Genomic DNA, 20494 nt, shown 5'->3' with positions numbered 1-20494 from the left:
TGTATCTGATATATCACGATACCGTTAACAAGGCAATATTTTTGTTTTGTTTCTTTTTTAAAAGATTATTTCCTGGAAAAACTTGGTGCAGCATTTGGATGAATAAAATTTGAACACGCAGCTTTACCAGTACAAAAAAAAACCACACAAATAAATAAACAAACCAATAATGTTTTGCTGACATTACAGTCTAGAGATTTTGTTTAAATGTTCGCATTCTATTGTGAAAAGAATACGTGGTGTTCAGTCCCTGAATCATCCAACATCAGAACATTATTTTGTGCATTCACAATAAAAAAAAACAAACATTTGCCTCTTCGACAATAAAAAATGCTTTTAGGATGCTCGAAAGCATCCATTATTAAACAAAACAGTGTTATCAATTTTTAAAAAAACTACATGTATGACCTGCAATATCACAATACTACTTGTGAAATACACAAACAACAAAACATTCATGTGAATATAGAAATAAAGAGGCTTGAAAACCAAAAACCAAAAATGAACTTCTGCTATATCTGCATATGAATAAATACCTAAAAATATCGATACAGTACGTTTTAATATCAATACAGTATTGTGAAGTGAAATATCGCGATATATTGCAATGCCGATATTTTCTTACCCCCCTGCCTGTATATGTGAATATTTTCAGGTTTCATTCCTCCTGTTACAGTACTGTCTTTTCAGGATATCATTTTCTGCTTTAAAAAGTATTTTTAAAACACTTTCTGATGATTTACAGACATGAGGTTAATCAATTCATTAAAAAATACTGAGCAGCCCTCAATGTTAACATTAAGCAACATTGTATGAATGTTGTGATCCAAGTGAAAACACCAATAAAAACTTAATAAAATAAATAAATAAATAAATAAAATAATCAGCAGACATTAGTCCAATGTTTTCAAACCTTGGGGTCGGGACCCCACGTGGGGTCGCCTGAAATTTCTTAGTAATTGCTAAAAAAAAGACAAAAAAAAAAATTACTAAATCGGCGAGGTTTCACTGTAAAAGGATCGATGTTACTACATTGCAAACTTGGGTGCTGCTGGTTGGATGTACACCCCAGGGTGAGCCTCTAAATAAGACCCTTTTTCCTCCTCATTTCAGTTTACCCCCTTGAACACTGGTTTCAGATGTTTGTGGTGCAAGATTTTTATCAGTTTGAGAGAGAACAGACTGTACCACACAACTAAAAAGGGGATTGGAGCAGGTAATGCCGTGTTTTTAACCTTAGGGTCGGGACCCCACGTAGGATCACCTGAATCAAATGGATCGCCTGAAATTTCTACTAATTGATAAAAAAAATTAATAAAAATTAAACTTACTAATAAATTTACAATTATATGACCTAAATGTTGTGCAAAATTACATTTATTTGCAACATATTATAGCAAACTATTACATGATCTAAAACAAATTAATTTTAGCCAAAAAAAGTCTCCGTTTTGAATGTCTGCGGTCACCACAAATTTGTGATTTTATAATGGGGTCACGAGCTAAAAAAGGTTGGGAAACACTGCATTAGTCCATCTCTCTCCACTGTGGTTTTGGAAACTGACTTGTACATGAACACATCCGATACCTGTGTGACAGGATGATTTTCTTCATGTTGTCGGCCATGAGAAAGTTGTAGAAGCGTCTGAACTGATCCCACTGTAGGAATGTTTCCTGGGCCCTGAGAGTTAAAGACAAACACACAGACGACACATACAGGAAGTTAGCTTTGTCTGTGCCCGTCTGTGTTTCAAACAAAACACTCAAAGTCCTGTGTAATCCACAGGACAAAGACTCAGACTGGTGAAAAGCACAAATGGTGCAGGGCATTAATATGTAGCTCACAGCTCCAGACAGGCTCCAACCACAACAACAGCTAAAGATGTGCACTAAAAACCGACGGGATGTTTAACTTTTTGGGTTTTTCAGAGTAATTTCTGGGATCATTGATACATTAATGGTGGAAAAGGAGAATCTACCCAGACCACAAAAATGACTGTTTAAACCACACGTGTCAAACATGCGGCCTGGGGGGCCAAATCCGGCCTGCCAAAGGGTTCAATCCGGCCCCTGGGATGAATTTGTGAAATGCAAAAATGACAACTGAAGTAGGGATGTAACGATATGAAAATTCATATCATGGTTATTGTGACCAAAATTATCACGATTATCATTATTATCATGATATTGTTTAAAATTGTGCTCAAAATGTTCAAAAAGTACCGTAAATTCCAGGACTATAGACCGCACCTGAAATATAAGCCGCAGACCCTAATTTTAGAAAGAAAATCAATTTTGTACACGTATAAGACGCGCCGGTTTATAAGCCGCGGGTGTCCACCAGTGGCGATTTCTCATAGACTGCAAGAGAAGCCCGGCTTCCCCTATCATTACGAAAATTAAATGGTTAAATATGTTTGGTTGTGTTGAACATTTCATACACTACACGTGTTAAAACATGTTCACCTCACGGACGAGTTCGTTTCAGAGTCAGCTTTATCACAAACCAACGGACTCGATGTTGTTCACTTCTCATACATTCCCGTTGCGCTGTTTCCCCCGCATACGATCTATGGTCAATGCTTTCCCGATGAAGCCTGGCTTCTATGGGAGTCGATGGGAACCCAGGTAGAACCTTTTTTTTCCAGTGCGTCAAAACGGAGAGACAGCGAGTGCATATGAGGCACCGACACCGCCGGTGGCTCACTTCCAGTACCACGGCTCGGTGCCGCAGCACCCCGAGCCGAGGCGCCGGTGGTGCCGTGGCACCAAGCCGTGGTAACCGTGGCACGGCACCTCGTGTTGCACCAACAGCACCTGGTGCCACGGCACCTCGAGCCGAGGCGCCGGTGGTGCCGTGGCACCAAGCCTGTGGTAACCGTGGCACGGCACCTCGTGTGCACCAACAGCACCTGGTCCCCGGCACCTCGAGCCGATCGCCGGTGGTGCGTGGCACCAAGCCGTTGTAACCGTGGCACGGCACCTCGTGTGGCACCACAGACCTGGTGCCGCAGCACCTCGAGCCGAGGCGCCGGTGGTGCCGTGGCCCAAGGCCGTGGTAACCGTGGCACGGCACCCTCGTGTGGCACCAACAGCACCTGGTGTCCGCAGCACCTCAAGCCGAGCGCCGTTTGGTGCCTGGATGGGTGGGGCCATGTGGCACCGAAAGCCAGTGGTAAACCGTGGGCCACGGCACACGTCGTGTGCACCATCCATCACCTTGGTGCCTGCGGCACCTCGAGGCCGGTAAGTGGATAAAGATTTTCTTGTGAGTTAAAATGAAATTCTTCCCTGTATGGAAATGGGTGAGCATGTGTGAGCTTGCTGTCATATCTATAGGTTGGATTCCGTTGTTAATTAGGATGAATTAAAAACAAAAGACAAAAAAAAACGAGGCAATAAAAGGAGAGTTAATAAAAGCACATTATTTCTCTTTCTGTTTTTTTGTCGGTGGACTTATCAGGGTTTCCTTTGGATTCATGCCGATATGGGATTGACTTGCTTTTGCGCCGGCTGTGGATTCACGGACTTAAAATGACTTTAAAGACACTTGAAAGTGAACAAATTTTTGTTTTTCATTAGAGTAGGACTTTTAATTTATCTTTAAAATATAAAGATTAAAAACAAGTAATTACGTCTGTTGTAATATCATTTTCATTTAACATTACGCACGACGTGCGCATTAATTCTGAAATGCTTTAAATTTATGACGGTCTCTGGAGAGCTTTATTGGGTGTTTTCATTCAGAGTTTTGTTTTGTATATTTGTGAAACAATATTGACATTTGAAGGTTTACTATTTTTCCTTAAAAGTTCCCCTTTTGTGTGTGTTAATATTAACTTTATAAAGGTTAAGTTGTTAATGTTATCCATTCCTGCATACCTGGTAACAACAGACAGATTCTCCCCAGGGGTGTGGCAGGCAATAAGGGAAAATCGTCGTATAAGCCGCATCGGAGTATAAGCTGCAGTGTTTAAAGCGTGGGAAAAAAGTAGCGGCTTATAGTCCGGAATTTACGGTACTTATACGCACACTGAAATAATTTAACTAAGTTGTATTTTGAAAAATAAATAAATAAATAAAATTAAATAATAGCCACAATGTACTTTCTGTTGGCAGAAACATTAAAATATTAACAAGTAAACAATCAAATATACAGATGTGCATTAAAGATGTCACCTTATGGACACTGTTTGACCATTTTCCATATCAAGTTTGAGTTGTTTGAGTTTATTTTTCATAGATAGATAGATAGAGCCTGGAGTGCTGCTGCTTCTCCAGGAAATGATCAGTACCATTAGTTTTCAAAGTGCGGTAATCAAACATGGTTATCATGATAATTAGAATTTAAACGGTCAATTCAATCTAAAGTGGATCAGACCAGTAAAATGCTATCATAACAACCTATAAATAATGAAAACAGTTAATTTTTGTCATTGTTTTAGTGTAAAAAAAAAAAAAAAAAAGGAAAATTACACAAAAATGGAAACACAATCCATCTGAATTCAAACCATGACCCACCTGAGAGCGCTGTATCCCTGACAGACGCTGACACAACATAGAACTCGCTCCTGGTTCACCCTGTTCTCTCCCAGAAACTTGCAAACGATGTTTCCGCCCAGACTGAAGCCAACCACGATCAGCTGGGTGTGAGGATACGTCCGCTTTATGTAACCCACCATAGCTGCAAACTCCCATGTGCATCCTGGAGGACAAACAGAGTTGCGTTACCATCGATACATAAAGCCCCAGTAGGACAGGACGCCTTTCTACCTGGGCTCAGCAGTTCTCGCTAAAGGTGCCTTTAGTTCAGGGTATTAAATTTGTGCCTCTGCTGGACCTTTTAAAGAGCAGTCAGTCACCGACCTACCGCTCCACAGATGATTACAGTCCAACAGACAGATACACAACATCTTTCCAAGGTTATCATTAACGAAAACTAATGAAATGATGAAAACTAGAATTGTAAAAACATTTTCGTTAACTGAAATAAATAAAAACTATAATTAAAAGAAAAAAAACGATAACTACCTGAAACTGTATTGTGTGCTTACAAAACTAACTAAAACGTATAAAAATTATGGATAAAATTCCCTTTGTTTACGTCTCTGTCAACGTCGGATTGATACGAAAGTGATTTATTTCCCTCAAGCAATTTTAGCTAGCAGCACCATATGATATTTAACGGTCCGCCACTTGTGGTTTCCAGTCGTCTTCTGGTCCCCACTCTACCTGGAAACATGGAGACTAAAGTTGGGAGAAAGCAGCAGAGTCCTGTCTGGGATTTATTTGAATATGACGGAGAAGAAGAGAAAAAAAGATATGAAGCATTTAGAAAATAACGAAAACTAATAGAAACTAGCAAACCTGCTCTAAAAACGAATTAAAACTACCTGAATTAGAGAAAAAAAAAGTCTGAACTATAATGAAAAATCCAAAACTATTAGAACCTTGCATCTTTCTGCCACGTCATTTCTCTTTAAAATAAACTCAACTCTGGCCGATGTTTAAAGCTAGTCTTAAACCTATTTCCATTATGCACTTCACTGCTATTTATACACCTCCATCCTACTGGAAAGTTCCATTTCACTTGTACATTACAGTTTATTATTGCACCTTAGTGTTTAACTATCTAGATTTCTTACCTGGTTCTGTTTGTACTTACTTCTAATTCATTATGTATAGTGTGTTTGCGCTTGTATTCTATTTTTTACTAAGTCAAAGCACTATAATAACAAAATATAGAACATTATCTGAATAAGTGAATATCTAGTTAGAATATAGAGAAGGCATAAAATAAGATACAAGTAGGGATGCACCGATTCCGATACCAGTATCGGGCATCGGCTCCGATACTCAGTGTGTGTACTCGTATTTGTGCTTGTAACAGTAATCCGATACAACTGCATCGATACCACTTACGGCCGTGTGACAGTCACAGTTCTGTGCAGCAGGTACGTGGTGGTGGAATAATGTGTGGGGAGTGTGAAGAGTGTGGAGATTTTTCAAAATAAATGACGGTGATAAAAGTAACACTGACTGCAAGTAACGTTAAAGACACAGACAGATATGGACGCAGCGTTCTGTCCGTCCTCTGCGTACATTCCATCCATTTTCCAGGTGCCGGTGGATGCGTACCCAGACGGAGAAGGGTACGGAGCGGTGTGGACGGCCGCCAGTGGAAGTGAAAATGAAAACTTTCTCACTTATTTAGAAGGTTCGCTTTTAAACCTTACCAGCGAAAATACTGCAATATTAGTATCACAGTAGTGTTGCCTCTGTCGTCTCCATGTTTGTTGTTACTGACTTTCTTCTTCTCAAAAAACTTTCCTCTTCTTCGTGGTATTTGTCCAGTATGGTTAATTAAGAGCGCCGCCCCCTGGTGGATTAATTCAGAAACGCTCATTCCAACACATTAAATGTCAGTAGCAGCACTTTGTTCCAGTCAGACTAATGACAACGACAATAAAGCTCATTTACAAAAGGAACTAAGAACTGGAATGGGATTATTAAGTACTCGTACTCGGTCTGGAAAAAAGTGGTATCGGTGCATCCCTAGATATAACTGTAATTAATTAATTAATTAATTGAAATCTATACCTGAGCCACATTGTTGTATAAGCCACAGGGTTCAAAACGTGAGAAAAAAAGTAGTGGTTTATAGTCCGGAAAATACGGTATTATGTATAGTGTGTTTGCTATTTTTATTGTCTGTCATGCTGCAGCTGTACTGCAATTTCCCAGTTTCGGATCGATAAAGTATATCTATCTAACTATTACATCCAGTTTCCTTGAATGACTTCACTCTGTTCTGCATCGTAAAGACATTTATAAAACAAAACACGACATATATTTGCATCTTCCAAACGCTCTGCACAGTTTCCGTTTCAGGGTTGTATCACAGAGCACTTACTATGCTGCCAAATACAGGTTCGTCCTCTGTGATGACAGCCAAACTCACCATATGTAAACATGCGTGGAGAGGTAAGTTCAATGTTTGGAAGAGCTCCAAGGTGGTTCAACACGGCGCACCGGTAACCGTCCTTCTGGGCGTGGTCCACAAATGTTCGGATGTAATGCTTCTCACTATGGTTACCAATACCGGGGCATATCACCATGGTGATGTCATCTGGTGAAAAGGGCAGAGGGAACAGAGAGGTATTTACCACTGAGGAGTATGTGAACAGTCAGGAAGAACAGACAGCATGTAGCGGCAAAGACGACTGAAACTGGGAAACAGAGGAACAGAGGAAAGGCTTTGATTGTCTGTGGGTCAAATGCACAGCAAGGTTATTATCGTTAACGAAAACTAACGAAATGACAAAAACTTGAATTGAAAAAACATTTTCATTAACTGAAATAAATAAAAAGTATAACTGAAAGAAAAAAACATAACTAACTGAAACTGTATTGTGTGCTTACAAAACTCACTAAAAACTTACAAAAATTATGGATAAAATTCCTTTGTTTTCATCTTTGAGAATGTCGAATTGATATGAAATTGATATTTCACTCTATCTTGAGAATGTCGAATTGATATGAAATTGATATTTCACTCTATCTTTGAGAATGTCGAATTGATATGAAATTGATATTTCACTCTATCTTTGAGAATGTCGAATTGATATGAAATTGATATTCACTCTAGCAATTTAGCTAGCAGCACCATACAACACTTGACTGTCCGTCACTTGTGGTTTCCAGTCGTCTTCTCGTCCCCACTCTACCTGGAAACATGAGACTAAAGTTGGGGGAAAGCAGCAGAGTCCTGTCTGGGATTTATTTAAATAAAAGATATGAAAAAACTAAAACTAAACTAAAACTAAACATTTAGAAAAAAACGAAAACTAATAAAAACTAGCAAACCTGCTCTAAAATTGAATTAAAACTAACTGAATTAGAGAAAAAAAAGTCAAAACTAAATAAAACTAAACTAGAATGAAAAATCCAAAACTATTAGAACCTTGACACAGACGAGAGCACAGGTGTCAAACATGCGGCCCGGGGGCCAAATCCGGCCCCTGGGATGAATTTGTGAAATGCAAAAATCACACTGAAGATATTAACAATCAAAGATGTTAAAATCATTTAGGTCATTTCAATCTAAAAATGATCAGACCAGCAAAATACTATCATAATTAGGGATGTAAGAAAATATCGGTTCTGCAATATATCGCGATATTTCATTTCACAATACTGTACCGATATTAAAAAGTACTGTATCAATATTTTTAGGTATTTATTCAAATGCACATATGGCGGAGGTTCATTTTGGTTTTTGTTTTTATTTTTTTTATTATTATTTAACACTGTTTTATTAAATAATGGTTATTTGAAGCATCCTAAAAGCACTTTTTACTGTCTGAGAGGCAGATGTTAGTTTCTTTGGAAACTGGGAGAATTAGAAAAATTTTGTGAAATAGCATTAGATCCTGTTCTGATCAAATAAAAATGTGTTTCGTATTTGTACATACTTCTAATGTAATCAATTCTTCCTGGAAATAATCATTTAAAAAACAGAAACAAAAAAAAAATCTGCCTTTTTAACAGTATTGTGATATGTCATGATATATAGTATTGTGATCCCTGTAATGTGATTTGTATCGTATTGCCAGATTCTTGCCAATACACAGACCTAATCATAATAATCTATAAATTATGAAAACTGCAAATTTTTCTCTTTGTTTTAGTGTAAAAAGTTACATTGCACAACAATATTTACATTTACAGACTAGCCTTTTATAAAAAAAAAAAAAAAGTGAATATCTGAAATCTCTTAAGAGAAGTATGTGGAATTTTAATAACAGTCTCCCTGTTGTTAACTGTTTTGTGTATTTGTAGATCCACTGTGATGTCTAAGTTGTGATTCACATGTATAAATGAGGCGTAATATTGTTAACATTGCACGTATTTTTCTTAATATTTACAGGTTGTTCATATTTGATCATGTTATATTTGAGTACAATTTGTAGATGAAAAATTTCATTACGGAATTTTACTTTTTTCACTCAAAGTTCTTATCCTATTATTTATATTATTTTACTGGTCCAGCCCACTTTTATATTGTATTAGGCTGAATGTGGAACTGAACTAAAATGACTTTGACAGCCCAGGACTAGAGTAAATCCAACTCCTTTCTTTTGGAACTGAATGCCATGTGAGCCTTAAGCTTTCTGAGAGGACTCCGAGGTCACAGTTGAGGCGTGGGGTCAGGGTTTGGCTGAGATATTCCAAGAATCCAGGAGACTCCAGGACTAAAGAGTCTCTAACTTTAGCTCACAGAAGTTAACAGAGTTCATGACTGTATCCAAACCTGGAAAACCTCACAAAAACAACCATGGGGAATAAGCTCATTTTAGCTTTGACTTAGTTTATTTTGTTTGGTCACGTACGTTTACAGCATTGAGTCACATTTTTTTGGAAATAAAGTCAAATAGCTCTTTATTGACCTGACAAATTCTGCTTGTATTGACTGTAAAGTAAATGTGCCTATTTTTTATACATTACAATACAACACAGCTGTTCCATCATTAGCCTGCTGTTTCAGTATTTTATATTCCGATCATCTATCAGTTTAATCCGTTGTATTTACCCTTAATATATGAAACACTTACATTAAATTTTAGATAAATATTCCAACCAAGGTTCTAATAGTTTTGGATTTTTCATTACAGTTTAGTTTTATTTAGTTTTGACTTTTTTTTTTCTCTAATTCAGTTAGTTTTAATTAGTTTTTAGAGCAGGTTTGATAGTTTTTATTAGTTTTCTTTTTTTTCTAAATGCTTAGTTTTAATTTAGTTTTAGTATTAATTTTAGTTTTGCCGTATGTTTTCTCTTCTTCTCCGTCGTATTCAAATAAATCCCAGACAGGACTCTGCCGCTTTCTCCCAACTTTAGTCTCCATGTTTCCAGGCAGAGTGGGGACCAGAAGACAACTGAAAACCACAAGTGACGGACCATGAAGTGTTGTATGGTGCCGCTAGCTAAAGTTGCTATAGCGAAATAAATGGATTTCGTATCAATCAGACTTTAACAAAGATGAAAACGAAGGGAATTTTATCTATAATTTTTATTTTAATTTTTAATTTTATTTTAGTTAGTTTTGTAAGCACACAATACAGTTTCAGCTAGTTATCGTTTTTTTCTTTTAATTATAGTTTTTATTTATTTCAGTTAACGAAAATGTTTTTTACGATTCTAGTTTTCGTCATTTCGTTAGTTTTCGTTAACGATAATAACCTTGACTCCAACTTCTCTGCTGCTTCTCTTGCATATGACTGTAACCTCTGACCCAGTCCATGTTAAAGTCACTGTTGATTATTCTTGAAATGGCATCAGTTCATAATTCTTTTGGTTGTTTTTGCCAAGATGAAGAAGGAGATTGAAGTTTATTTGTTCTTCCCAACCCTTCTGTCTGCTCTTCACCAAGTAGCCTTTTACTGCCTGCTGAACTCTGCTAATATGGACAATAATGTTTTAACAGTGATAACTGTGTAAAAGTTACTACAGTATTAAAATATTTTGGATAATATAATTATTTCATTATTTTGATTGGCAGTTGTTTCTTAGTTAACTTTGAACTAATGATTAATTGGAACTAGGGATGTAACGATTACCGGTATAACAATAAACCGCGGCAAAATTCCTGACAGTTAGTATTGTCGTTTAAATTCTAATTATCATGATAACAGTGTTTGATTACCGCACTTCGAGAGAGAGAAAGAAAGAGAGAGAGAGAGAGAGAGAGAGAGAGACCCTAAACAACTCAAACTTGATATGGAAAATGGTCAGACAACGTCCATAAGGTTCCATCTTTAATGCACATTTGTATGTTTGATGTTTACATGTTAATATTTGAATGTTTCTGCCACAGAAAGTAGATTGTGCCCATTATTTTATTAGTTTTTTTGTTTTATTTTTTTTTTTTTTTTTTTTTTTCAAAATACAACTTGGTTACATTATTTCAGTGTGTGTATAAGCACTTTTTGAACATTTAGAGCACATTTCAACAACACCGTGATAATAATGATAACCGTGATCATTTTGGTCATCCCTAATTGGAACCTTTCTATCATCTACCTGTGAATTTCAGGCTGTTCCATAGAAACAGAGCTGGATGATAAAGCCCAAAAAAAAAAATCACATGAGTTAATATGATATAAATAATTGTTAGGGTTGCACTGATGATTGGCAGTGGCCAATGAGATGATAACCTCATTCTAGTTTAAAAGCGCAGCGTGCATGATTATTTGTAACTTTAAATTATTTTAAAAATCAGCCTTTAAACCTGAACAACACTATGACTTGACATTTATCATGACAATAATCAATATCAAGAGATACGACCAAGTTGTCATGATGACATTTCACCCAGTCCTGGATTAATGACCAGCTTCTGACTAATAATTAACCTCCTCAGACCCAGCTATGTGTTTTCTGTCCACATTTGTAGACAAGAGGTACACAACTTTATACAAAAAGAAAAAAGAAAAGAAAACTGTCCACCACAAAGGACATTCCATAAAAATTTTAAAAACTGCATCGAAAAAAACTGTTGCATCATGATGTTTCCAATATAGACACTTAATAAAAAAACAAAAAAAGCTGGTACTCTGCTGACATTTCCTGGGTCTCAGGAGGTTAAGAATAAAATCAGGAACATATCAGTTTGTTTATGTCAACAAAACAAAGGCAGGGAAGTAAGCCCAGGCTAAAACAGAGGAACTGGCTGTAAAATATATGTGAAGTAATATGACAGAAACACTGTTGTTCCTACTACAGTAACAGAGCATTTTAAAACTCATATTATTGCAGCTGTAGTTTACATTCTGCACAGAATTCATTGTATTTTATCTCTAAGTCTTATACAGACTGAGATAAAAATGGATTGATCAGGAAACAGACAAATAGTTCCAGTGTCCCTGTATGTCAGCGTCCTGTTCTATTGGAGTCGATCCCCAGTTGAATGTGTGAGGTTGTCGTGTTCTGGTCTATGTTCCAGTCCTGTGGTCTGGATGCACATCAATCTAACAATAGAAGTGGGCGGGACTTTCACTGGAGGAGAACTCAACTCAGCCAGTCACAGCCCTAATCTGACTTCTATCAGTGATCAATAGGAACTAAACTGATATCTGTAACAATTTACATGTTATAAACCATCACCGTATGGACCAGTAGAAGGAAAGGAACAGTTAGAATATTTTAAAAATGAAGAAATTAATCAAAATGGACAAAACAATCAACAAAATGAAAAAAGACCAAATAATCAACAAAATGGACAAAAATGCACAAAAAAATGAACAAAAAAAAAAGACCAAATAATCAACAAAATGGACAAAATAATCAACAAAATGAATAAAATAAGTCCATATATGACTTTTATCAGTGATCAGTAGGAACTAAATTGATATCTGTAACAATTTACATGTTATAAACCATCACAACATGAACTATTATGAGGAAAGGCTAATTTTAATATTTCAAAAAATTCATCAAAAATTCAAATATCAAAATTTCTCAAAACTGTCAACAAATTTTGTAGGCATCATCCCAAAGAAGCTACATATCTTTTAAAAATGAATCCAACCAGTAGATTCAGAGAAGAAGTTTGTTGAAATCAAGACATTGGTGACCTTGAGTTTGACCCTTCAAGGTCAAAGGTCATTGATTGAAACTAAAGTCCATATGTGACTTCCTATCAGTGCTCAGTCGTAACTATACTGATATCTGTAACCATTTACATGTAATAAACCATCAAAATATGGACCATTTTAAGTAATAGCACATTTTTAATATTTAAAAAATTCATCAAAAATGTAAAAATCAAAATGTCTGAAAACTGCAAAAATCTTTGGTGTCTTTGACCCAACGAAGCTAAATAAAAAGTTTGAAATTTATCTGAGCAGTAGTTTCGTCAAAGACACATTTGAAAAAACTGATGACGAAGGTGAAGACGAAGAGTCGCTGGACACGGCCAGTGAGCTAAAAATGAGAAAACCTCAGGAAGAGATTTCTACTCCAGGACAAACAACGTGCAACAGGCGTCACATGACCAGACTAGACAGGCCTAACAGAAGTCGTTACGTTGCAGTAATAATCTTAAAAATCTAAAAAATCTTAAAAGCATTACCTCCAGTCCGATGGTCCCCCAAAGGCTCAAAGAGGTCAAAGGTCGCAGTGGCCCCATCCTGCATCGGTAGGTACTTCCTGATTCCACTGGGATGAGGTGAACTGACTCGACCCAGTTTCCCATAGAGAGCCGTTTGGAGGTGACCGCTCTTACCCACAGCAGAGGAGGAATGTACCTGAAAACACAGACATGGAGCCGGCTGTCAAACCTGCTCTAAAAAGGACGCTTTTCGCCTAATGCACAGGCGTCAAACATGCGGTCAAACATGCTAACAAATTCCCTGTGCAACTGCTTCCGTAATTTTCGCTGAACAGGAAAAACTGGAACTTATGTCATAGAACATATGTCTACGGATGTGCAAAACAAATTTCATGATATTTCACAAACTGCATTTTTTTTATGTTTTTTGAAAATGGTGCATAAAAAATAACAAAAGTCAACACAGCATAACGGAAGAGAAATGGAGCGGAACGATATTTCGTACAAAGTTGAAGCTTGGTGCCAGACATGTGTATGCCAATTATATTAAATTCCAATCAATATTTGTTGAGTTATAATGACAAATGTGTGGTAAATGGGATTTTCAATGTTAAATGGAAATGTCCACAGAGTCCACATTCCACAGTGGATGTGGACAATTTTGTGCCAGATACAAGATATTGTTATAAGCTACAGGTGGATCAAATTGGAGGCTAACCAGAGTCATTGCTCAATGATGACAGATAGGAAAATTGGAGATTTCATGACCTTGCTGTGACCTTGAACTTTGGCCTACTTGGCCCAAAATTTAATGGATTGGTCCCAGGGCCTAGGCCTATCTGTGGGGAAGATTAGGTAAAGATGGTTGGAATAATTTTCCCGTAAAGTTGCGAACAAACAAACACGCAAACAAACAAACACACAAAGCAAAGTGATCACAATACCTCCTGGAGGAGGTAATCAAGGATGTTCAAATCATTTTAGGTCATTTCAATCTAAAAATGATCAGACCAGTAAAATACTATTATAACAAGAAAAGCACTCGGAGAGTGTAGACCCCCACCAAGACAGACACCCCCCTCCCCCCTGGTCACCACCAAAATTTAATCATTTCTTCCTTGTGCCAGTATCAACACTTCCTGAAAATTTCATGAAAATCCATCCATAACTTTTTGAGTTACCTTGCTAACAAACAAACAAACACGCACGCACGCAAACACACAAAGCATAGTGATCCCAATACCTCCTGGCGGAGGTAATAACCTATAGATTATGAAAACTGCAAATGTTTCCCTTTGTTTTAGTGTAAAAAAGTTACATTACACAAGAATATTTACATTTACAGACTAGCCTTTTATTTAAAAAAAAATGTGAATATCTGAAATCTCTTAAGAGAAGTATATGGAATTTTAAAAATATTCTCCCTGTTATTTAATGTTTTGTGTATTTGTAGATCCACTGTGATCTCTAAGTTGTGATTCACATGTGTAAATGATAAACTAAGGCGTAATATTGTTAACATTGCGCTTATTTTTCTTAATATTTACAGGTTGTTCATATTTATTCATGTTATGTTCAAGTACAATTTGTAGATAAAAAATTTAATTACGGAATTTTACTTTTTTCACTCAAAAGTTCTTATCCTATTATTTATAGTATTGTACTGGTCCGGCCCACTTTAGATCATATTAGGCTGAATGTGGAACTGAACTAAAATGACTTTGACAGCCCTGGACTAATGCATCCAAAAAAGCCATAGGGTCAGTGGGCCATTCACCTGAGTCAGTATTTGTGTGGGCAGTTTATTACGCGGGCAGATAAATGTGGATCGTAGTTTACATCAAATGTACCTTTTCTGAGGCAGAGTTTAAACAAACCACTACAAACAAACAGACGGGTGATGTGCTGCTGCGTTTGGCTCAGCTGACTGGATTTCCCGACACCTCTGTAGGAGTGAACTGTAGGAGCTGTTTTCATTATTTAATATAGTTGTGAAATAGTGAGGAATAGTCCTGATTGGAAAAACAGCTGCTGTCATGTCCTGTTGACTGTCCCCCACAGGGGTTAGATCCTGCTGGTACTTTACGATCCAATACCATGTGTTCAGCTCGCAACCTCATAAGGGTTCTACAAAGAGACTCCACTGATTTCTCAATTTAATACTCATAATATACTCATAGATATATATATATAATATAATATATATATATATATATTATATATATAGTATTAGTTGGTGTGGTGTGGTGTGTGTGTGTGTGTGTGTGTGTGTAATATGTATATATATATATGTGTGTGTATATATATATATATATATATATATTATAGATATATATATATATATATATATATATATATATATACATATATATACACACACACACACACACACACTATATATACACACACACATATACATATATACACACAGGTAATATAGGATATATGAGTAATATAGGACATATACATGTAATATAGGACATATACAGGTAAATAGGACATATACGAGTAATATAGGATATATACATGAATATAGGACATACACATGTAATATAGGACATATACGAGTAATATAGGACATACACATGTAATATAGGATATATGCATGTAATATAGGACATATACAGGTAATATAGGATATATCAAGTAATATAGGATATACATGTAATGTAGGACATATACAGGTAATATAGGATATACGAGTAATATGGGACATATACATGTAATATAGGATATATACATGTAAATAGGACATATACAGGTAATATAGGATATACATGTAATGTAGACATATACATGTAATATAGGATATATCGAGTAATATGGGACATATACATGTAATATAGGATATATACATGTAATATAGGATATACATGTAATATAGGACATATACAGGTAACATAGGATATATACAGTAATATAGGACATATACATGTAATATAGGATATATACAAGTAATATAGGATATATACAAGTAATATAGGATAGATACATGTAATATAGGATATATACAAGTAATATAGGACATATACATGTAATATGATATATATGTAATATAGGACTATAATGTAATATAGGATATACGAGTAATATAGGATATATACCGGTAATATAGGATAGATACCGGTAATATAGGATAGATACGGGTAATATAGGATAGATACAGGTAATATAGGATATATACAGGTGATATAGGATATATACAAGGTAAGATTAGGAAAACAAAGTGCATGTGATGTGACTATTGTATATGTAAGTACTAGTGGACTATGCAAACTGTATCAGCAAGAATTATTATATAGTACTCACCATATTGCAATTATCTCTGCTTATGTCACATAATCATGATAATCATCTTCATTTACTGGTCTAAAAACTAACAGGAATAACATATTTTGTCATTATTTTCAGATCACTTTCCACTGTTTGACTGATGTCATTAAATGACATCATCTCATTCTTCTGTTCTGAGGTCAACGCAGAATGAACATTGTTGCGTTAATGTTAGATTTGAGTTCCCAGATTCAGTTAAGGACAGACCAGTCTTTATCTGCAAACACATGACCATTACAAATGCAGCCTGATTACCACAGCCTGTTGGACATGACACATGAACAAACACTTCAACAACACCTACCATCTCGCTTTTCTTGGATTGCATAACCTCATCCGCAGACTGTACAATGAAGTGGACAGCGGGCCATTGTGGAAGCAACGTACAAAGGTAAACAGAGTGTAAACAGGCCCAACGTGGAGTCCGTTGTGTCCACAGTACATCGACTAAAACGAGCTGATAGTAAGTGACAGCGCAGAGGCTTCAGTTACATTAAACAGTTACACAAGTCCTCCACTCTGGTGTTTCCTTTTACAATTACAGCATCTCGGAAATACACTCTTACATAAGACAGGTGTCCGTCAAAAAACGAGCTCCATCCATTTGCTGATAACGTAATCACATCCAGTGCTCAGCGTGGAGTGCGGATGAAGCTCAACCACATTTTTCTAGAAGGTACTCTGCTTAATCTACAACTGTGACAAGTGGATAATCTCATTGTAGTAATGTGTAGAGGTGGATAAACACTCCGCTGGGTTACAGGAGGTCAGCAGCTACAGAACAGATGATTGTAAAACACACACCGTCTCTGCTGGAATGTTAACCCCCAAAAGGTTGTAGGACTCACTTCTAGTTCAGACAATAAAGATAGAATCACATAAATTAGTAATATAAGGTAAGAAATACACACTGTAAAACTGGATAAATTGAGTTTACTTAAAAAATATAAGTAATGACTAATGAAAACTTGAGTGTATTAAACTTAAATGCTTGATTTGAATGGAATTGCTATTTTAAGTCCAACACACTACATGCCAAGTTAATTTAACTTAAAATTTGTTGCAATGTCAATTCTTTGTACAGTCATTAGACTTAATATCATCAGTTCATCAGACTTAATTCCAAGTTGATTTAAATTAAAATCTTTTGCAATATAAACTGCTTTGTCCAATTATTCAACTTAATATACTGTAGTGTGGATGGAGGCTAGACAGGAAGCTAGCACAATATAATTTTGCCAGTACAGGAAGTGCTTTTAATTTTGCATGGCATATAGAGTTTCTTTAACCTCATAAGACCCAGCTATGGGTTTTCTGTTCACATTTGTGGACAAGAGTTTCACAACTTTACACAAAAAAAAAAAAAAGAAAAGAAAAATGTCCACCGCAAAGGACATTCCATAAATATTTTAAAAACTGCATCTGAAAAAACTGTTGCATCATGATGTTTCCAATATAGGCACTTATTTAATAAAAAAACCAAAACAAACTTGTACTTTGCTGACATTTCCTGGGTCTCAGGAGGTTAAACAAGAACAATACCAGATGAACAGGAAAGCTATTGTTCATCCTATGGCTCTGACTCATGGTGCAGCTCTACAAAATACAAAAACAAACACAAAAAGGCCAATAAACACTGACATACACACATTAAGTCCAAATGAACACTAACACCACAACCCCGCTGAACCCCTGCACAGTAAAGAACACACCTTTCAACAACATGCCCAATACCTACAATGCAATGCACAGATAAAAAGGTGTGGTCCTGACTAAAACTGAGTGATTTAAATCCATTCAACTTCAAACTGTTTTTGTATTTTCGACTATGTCTACAAATTAGTAGGCTGTGTATTGGCAAGAATCTGGCGATATGATACAAATCACAATACTAGGATCATGATACGATATATCATGATACTGTTAAAAAGGCAATTTTTGTTCGTTTCTTTTTTTTTCAGTGATGATTTCCTTGAAGAATTGAATTACACTTAAATCTGCACAAATACTAAACACATTTTAGTTGATCACAACAGGGTCTAATGCTATATCACAAAATGTTCCTGTGTGAAAATTTTATTTTATTTTACAGACATTACAGTTTCAGATCCTGTTCAAATGTTCATATTCTATTAGTTCAGAACTAACATCAGAACATTATTTTAGTTCAATCCCAACAAAGGAACTAACATTATTTAATAAAAGAGTGTTAATAATAACAATAAAATATAAACAAAAACAAAAATGAATCTCCACACTATCTGCATTTGAATAAATACCTAAAAATATCGATACAGTACTTTTTAATATTGATACAGTATTGTGAATGAAATATCACGATATATTGCAGAAATGATATTTTCTTACACCCCTACAAATTAGTAGAATATACTGAACATTTCATAGTAATGGAATAAAACTTAAATCATTTAAGTACATTGTAATTAAAGCATTTTAGTAAATACAAAGTCCGGGCTACAGTGCACTGTTTTGGACCTTCTTTACTTTGTTACTTGTTTTCGTCTGTGATTGGCCTTTTGTACAAGTCAGAGTTTGTCCATACTGAACACCATATTTGAACACAATGGTGCACATCACCCATCCGCCACTACATAGGTCAAGGGTCAAACTTTAGTGTCATCAGACCTTGTAGCCATATGTTGTGGACACTCAGGTGAAGAGAGGAGCAGAGTAGTGAAGTGACATCCACCTGGAGGGGAGTTGGATCTAATGCTGGACACACTCATTAAAGTCATTCACAAATCATCAGCCCACACCTAAGGCAACGCTTCAACCACATCCTGAGCCTGAACAGACCACGTCGAACACCTCCACAGCTGAAGGAACGGTTCACAGCTGGGCTAGGGCTCTGAGGGGATGGGGTGAAGTATGTGTGTGTGGGGGGGAGGTTGTTCACAGGTGAGGGAAGGATGGAGTGGAAGAAGACTGGTAGATGGACTGGTGCAGAGACCCCAGTGGGCGCACACGCGCACACACACACACACACACACACACACACACACACACACACACACAGACAGACTCTGTAAGGTTCTGTACAGTTGAAGTTAGTGCTACTACCCCCCCATTGTCTAATCCCCCGTGTCTCCCTGTTTGTATACAAGGCTTAAAAACATAAAAAAGTATAAGTGCTTAAACCAGGGGTCTCACTCTTTCAGCATATTTACATTTGTTCATTAAACAGTTCAGGAAATATGATTGTGTTTCACTTTCTGTTTGTGCGTGTACAATAGTGTTATATGTGTGAGATTGTGAATGATTTGATCTGGAAAATGGTCAAACAAACTCCACTCAGACCTCTCCAACTACTTTTTTCCTACCAAAAACCACTCAGGAATCGATAGGAGAATTGATAGGATTGGATGGAAAGTAGAATCGACAATGGCATTGATATTAATCAAATCCTATTAACTCCCACCCCTAGTGCAGGTATCCTTAGGGTCATAAGGTTCCATCTTTAATGACACATTTGGTAGGTTGATGCTGACATGTTATTATTTCAATGTTTCTGCAACAGAAAGTACATTGTGCATGTTGTTTCGTTTGTATTGGGGTTTTTTTTTTTCAAAATATAACTAGGTAACATTATTTCAGTGTGTGTTAAGTACTTTTTTGAACATTTTGAGCACATTCAACAACTACCGTGATAATAATGATAACCATGATAATTTTTGGTCACAATACCGTGATGTGAAATTTTCATATCATTACATCCCCACGCAGAGGCGCTTCCACTGCTGCTGAATCTCAGCACCGCTGCAAAAAAAACAACCCTACTTATTCTGAGGCTGGGGCCGCGGATGGGGGTGGGGAGGGTAAACATGACAGCACGAGCCAGGATAACACAAGGCCACAGAAGCCGGATGTTTTTGAAGCGTGTTAAGTTTCACTTTTGGTTTTCGGTAGTTATGGAGCGCACCCCCCCCCCCCCCCCCCCCCCCGGGCTCCTTCACTGTATTGAAAATATACTGAACCAAAATGTTTCTGTACTGTTACACCCCTAATATAAAGGAAAGGGGTCTTTGACCTTTG

General features: G+C 36.5%; 1 pseudogene; it reads right to left on the bottom strand.

The window, feature by feature from the left end:
* Positions 1–20494, bottom strand: part of LOC115413225 (monoacylglycerol lipase ABHD2-like) — a 40129-nt pseudogene that overhangs the window by 8837 nt on the left and 10798 nt on the right.

The sequence above is a fragment of the Sphaeramia orbicularis genome, chromosome 3 (assembly GCF_902148855.1).
Source record: "Sphaeramia orbicularis chromosome 3, fSphaOr1.1, whole genome shotgun sequence".
NCBI classification, from domain to species: domain Eukaryota; kingdom Metazoa; phylum Chordata; class Actinopteri; order Kurtiformes; family Apogonidae; genus Sphaeramia; species Sphaeramia orbicularis.
The sequence above is the reverse complement of the archived record's forward strand: the minus strand, read 5'-3'. Positions and strand labels throughout refer to the sequence as shown.